This window comes from Bubalus kerabau, chromosome 2 (assembly GCF_029407905.1).
Source record: "Bubalus kerabau isolate K-KA32 ecotype Philippines breed swamp buffalo chromosome 2, PCC_UOA_SB_1v2, whole genome shotgun sequence".
Classification (NCBI taxonomy): domain Eukaryota; kingdom Metazoa; phylum Chordata; class Mammalia; order Artiodactyla; family Bovidae; genus Bubalus; species Bubalus kerabau.
The window spans coordinates 93678219-93683641 of record NC_073625.1 but is presented as its reverse complement, the minus strand read 5'-3'; positions in this window follow the sequence as shown (position 1 = coordinate 93683641).

The window sequence follows — 5423 nt, the reverse complement described above, 5'->3', positions numbered from 1 at the left end:
GTTTCTTGACTTCCTACTTGTGCATTCCAGCCCCCTATGATGAAAAGGACACCTTTTTGGTGTGTTAGTTCTAAAAGTTCTTGTAGGTCTTCATAGAACCATTCAACTTCAGCTTCTTCAGCATTACCGGTTGGGGCATAGACTTGGATTACTGTGATACTGAATGGTTTGCCTTGGAAACAAACAGAGATCATTCTGTCGTTTTTGAGATTGCATCCAAGTACTGCATTTCGGACTCTTTTGTTGATCATGATGGCTACTCCATTTCTTCTGAGGGATTCCTGCCCTCAGTAGTAGATATAATGGTCATCTGAGTTAAATTCACCCATTCCAGTCCATTTCAGTTCGCTGATTCCTAGAATGTCGACATTCACTCTTGCCATCTCTTGTTTGACCACTTCCAATTTGCCTTGATTCATGGACCTGACATTCCAGGTTCCTATGCAATATTGCTCTTTACAGCAGCAGACCTTGCGTCTATCACCAGTCACATCCACAGCTGGGTATTCTTTTTGCTTTGGCTCCATCCCTTCATTCTTTCTGGAGTTATTTCTCCACTAATCTCCAGTAGTATATTGGGCACCTACTGACCTGGGAAGTTTCTCTTTCAGTATCCTATCATTTTGCCTTTTCATACTGTTCACAACCCAGATAATCACGATGGTGTGATCACTGACCTAGAGCCAGACATCCTGGAATGTGAAGTCAAGTGGGCCTTAGAAAGCATCACTATGAACAAAGCTAGTGGAGGTGATGGAATTCCAGTTGAGCTATTCCAAATCCCGAAAGATGATGCTGTGAAAGTGCTGCACTCAATATGCCAGCAAATTTGGAAAACTCAGCAGTGGCCACAGGACTGGAAAAGGTCAGTTTTGATTCCAATCCCAAAGAAAGGCAATGCCAAAGAATGCTCAAACTACCTCACAATTGCACTCATCTCACACGCTAGTAAAGTAATGCTCAAAATTCTCCAAGCCAGGCTTCAGCAATATGTGAACCATGAACTTCCTGATGTTCAAGCTGGTTTTAGAAAAGGCAGAGGAACCAGAGATCAAATTGCCAACATCCACTGGATCATGGAAAAAGCAAGAGAGTTCCAGAAAAACATCTATTTCTGCTTTATTGACTATGCCAAAGCCTTTGACTGTGTGGATCACAATAAACTGTGGAAAATTCTGAGAGATGGGAATACCAGACCACCTGATCTGCCTCTTGAGAAATTTGTATGCAGGTCAGGAAGCAACAGTTAGAACTGGACATGAAACAACAGACTGGTTCCAAATAGGAAAAGGAGTACATCAAGGCTGGATATTGTCAGCCTGCTTATTTAACTTATATGCAGAGTACATCATGAGAAACACTGGGCTGGAAGAAGCACAAGCTGGAATCAAGATTGCCAGGAGAAATATCAATAACCTCAGATATGCAGATGACACCACCCTTTGGCAGAAAGTGAAGAGGAACTCAAAAGCCTCTTGATGAAAGTGAAAGAGGAGAGTGAAAAAGTTGACTTAAAGCTCAACATTCAGAAAATGAAGATTATGGCCTCCGATCCAATCACTTCATGGGAAATAGATGGGGAAAGAGTGGAAACAGTGTCAGACTTTATTTTTCTGGGCTCCAAAATCACTGCAGCTGGTGACTGCAGCCATGAAATTAAAAGATGCTTACTCCTTGGAAGGAAAGTTATGACCAACTTAGATAGCATATTCAAAAGCAGAGACATTACTTTGCCAAAAAAGGTCCATCTAGTCAAGGCTATGCTTTTTCCTATGGTCATGTATGGATGTGAGAGTTGGACTATGAAGAAAGCTTAGTGCCAAAGAATTGATGCTTTTGAACTGTGGTGTTGGAAAAGACTCTTGAGAGTTCCTTGGACTGCAAGGAGATCCAACCAGTCCATTCTGAAGGAGATCAGCCCTGGGATTTCTTTGGAAGGAATGATGCTAAAGCTGAAACTCCAGTACTTTGGCCACCTCATGCGAAGAGTTGACTCATTGGAAAAGACTCTGATGCTGGGATGGATTGGGGGCAGGAGGAGAAGGGGACGACAGAGGTTGAGATGGCTGGATGGCATCACTGACTCGATGGACGTGAGTCTGAATTAACTCCAGGAGTTGGTAATGGACAGGGAGGCCTGGTGTCCTGCGATTCATACGGTCACAAAGAGTCGGACAGGACTGAGCGACTGATCTGATCTGAATCTAATTACATGAATCTAATCACTTAAAGCGGAGAAGGCAATGGCACCCCACTCCAGTACTCCTGCCTGGAAAATCCCATGGATGGAGGGGCCTGGTAGGCTACAGTCCATGGGGTCGCTGAGGGTCAGACTCGAATTGAGTGACTTCACTTTCACTTTTCACTTTCATGCATTGGAGAAGGAAATGGCAACCCATTCCAGTGTTCTTGCCTGGAGAATCCCAGGGACGGGGGAGCCTGGTGGGCTGCCGTCTATGGGGTCGCACAGAGTCGGACACGACTGAAGTGACTTAACAGTAGCAGAATCACTTTAAGGGAACTTCCCAGGTGACTTGGTGGTAAAGAATCACCTTACAGTGCTGGAGACAAAGGAGATGGTTCGATTCCTGAGTTGGGAAGATCCCCTGGAGTAGGCAATGACAACCCACTCCAGTATTCTTGCCTGAAAAATGCCATGGACAGAGGATCTTGGCAGGTTACAGTCCATGGGGTTGCACAGAGTCAGACACGACTGAGTGACTGAGCACACACGCATGCAATCACATCAGGGAATTTTCTCCTGTTCTTTCTCCTACTTTCTCTTAAGAGAAAATGAGAGAGATTGGAAGCCGGAAATTTGATGTGCCATAGTTGTCTCTGAAGACTAAGGAGTCACGAGAAAGAAGCTTAGAGCCACTTCTAGAGTGACTTCTTGGCAAAAGTCAGCAAGGAGATGGGACTTTAGTTCTGACACAGACTGGGACCTAAGACCTGGTGCCCTTTGCTGCAGTGCACACACCTGGACATATAATGTCTCTTTGTCCAAAAACAGCACAAAAAAACTCTAAGGGACTAAAGTAATTGTGCATTTATAGCAAATTATAAACAAGATACAAAAATAGAAAAAACGCAACTGCCACTTCTGAGGTGTATGGAGCAAAACTGGTACTGTGCATGATCACTGTACACAGCACCACCAACAGGGTGGGCCAACCACCCAAGCTACCCTCCAGCCTGACCCCTGGACCTGCCCCTAGTCTCACCCCACTTAAGGGACCATATCCCACTCACCACCATCTCAGGGAGCAAGTAAGGGAAACTGTTACTTCTTTTCATTCCCTCCTGCTGCAGCAGGAGTCCCAATAAAGCCTTGCCTGAATTTCTTATCTAGCCTCATCAATTTCTATTGATTAAGGAATCCTAGGACTCTGGTTGTTAACATTTCCACAGTCACAAAAAAACTGAATTACGACAACAACTTGAATGAGCTGGAAGTGACTTCTTCACCACAGCCTCAGATCCAAGAATAGACAAACCAACACCTTGATGTTGGCCTCGTGAGACTAAGACATGTATTCTATAATCCATGTACATACGATAATACAGACATAATTCATTTTACTGCACTTTGTTGCTCAGATACTATTTTTTTTTAACAAATTGAAGGTTTGTAGCAACCTTGAGTCAAGCAATTCTATCAGCCATTTTTCCAATAGCATTAATTTTAATTGAGGTATGTGCATTGCTATTTTTAGATATGTTAGATACTTAGAATAGGACAAAGGAGTCCAGAATGGAGGTGGCTAAAAGACAAAGAAGGGAAAAGGCTGTGAAAATAGAACAAAGGAAGGTCCAAGGACCAGAGTGAGAACCTCAGGTGAAAAAAACAGCTCTCCTGGCTAGCCCAATTTACACAGGCCAGGCTCAGGGGGAGGAGAAATAACATAGAAAAAGAGGAGCCAAAATTGAGCCACGGGCTTCTCTCTTCTCTTTGCATGTCTGCCCACCCTCATTCCTCAGGGATATAGTTTCCTTTGCTTGCCAAGTAAAACTGAGCTGTACCACTGGTCCATCCATCACTTCAGATTTTTGCTGTGGTGAGACAGAACAAAGGAAACTACAAACTCCCCTGACATACATAGTGCTGTGACTTGGATTTAACCTAGCTGAAACAACCTCAGCTCAGCCCCCATGAGGTAGAGGCCATGCACGGCAGAAGTCCAACTCAGTGATATCTCCCACTGTGGAAGGTGAATGCAAGGAAAACCCAGTGCAGAGGAAGTGACAAGAAGCCCAGCGTGCTGGAAAGTGGAACAACAAAAACAAACTTGGCAGAAAGCTCATGTGGCTCAGTCCCAGAGAACCTCCAGTTAAGGTAGGAGGTCTTCGCTCCTATGGCTGGAAGGACATATAGCTAACAAAATCTCAATTCCTTTACAATCTCTCATTTCTTGTTTCCTCGATCCCCCCAAGAACAGACGAGCAGCAGTGGGTACATTTGAGGGATTCTGGCAGGGGCTACTTAGTAGCTATTGTCCAAGGGGGTGGGGGTTCTTCTGTCCTTGATCTTCTTTGTGCCAAGGATCAGGCCAATGAAAACTGTGAGCACAGGTCGGGTATTTAGCAGATTTTCCAGCAGGTTATGAAGGGGATTCCTCAGCACGTTTTTCCCACTGCTTTTTCCTCCCATCCATCATCTCCTCTTTCCATCTATGCCACTGCTTACAAATTATTGACCAGGTCATCATCTTTCCATTTCTGAAAGTTGTGCTTGAAACCATTACCTATGATTGGGACTCAAACTCACATGGCAGGGACTCTGTGCTATGCTTAGTCACTCAATCATATCCAACTGGGACTTGAGCCCAGCCATAACTCACAGTGCCTGATTTTAGGACCGAATGAAGCCCAGGCTCTTGATGTCTCATTGCAAAAACAATTCAGTGAGAGACACAGTAATAGGTAAGAGATGGATTTGTTCGGATTTAGAGAGAAGCACACTCCACAGGCGGAAAAGGCAATGGCACCCCACTCCAGTACTCTTGCCTGGAAAATCCCATGGACAGAGGAGCCTGGTAGGCTGCAGTCCATGGGGTCGCCAAGAGTCGGACACGACTGAGCAACTTCACTTTCACTTTTCACTTTCATGCATTGGAGAAGGAAATGGCAACCTACTCCAGTGTTCTTGCCTGGAGAATCCCAGGGACGGGGAAGCCTGGTGGGCTGCCGTCTCTGGGGTCGCACAGAGTCGGACACGACTTAAGCGACTTAGCAGCAGCAGCAGCAGCACACTCCACAGGGTGTGGGCCATCACATGCGCTGGCCGTGGAATGTGGTGTGGTTAGTTTTCCAGAGCTGGGTGATTTCCTGCTTGGGGATCTCCCAGTCCAGGGGTCCCAGGAGGTCAATATGCCTCCACCTGCCCAGGGACCCAACTCTCAGGAGGCCAACCTGCCTCGACC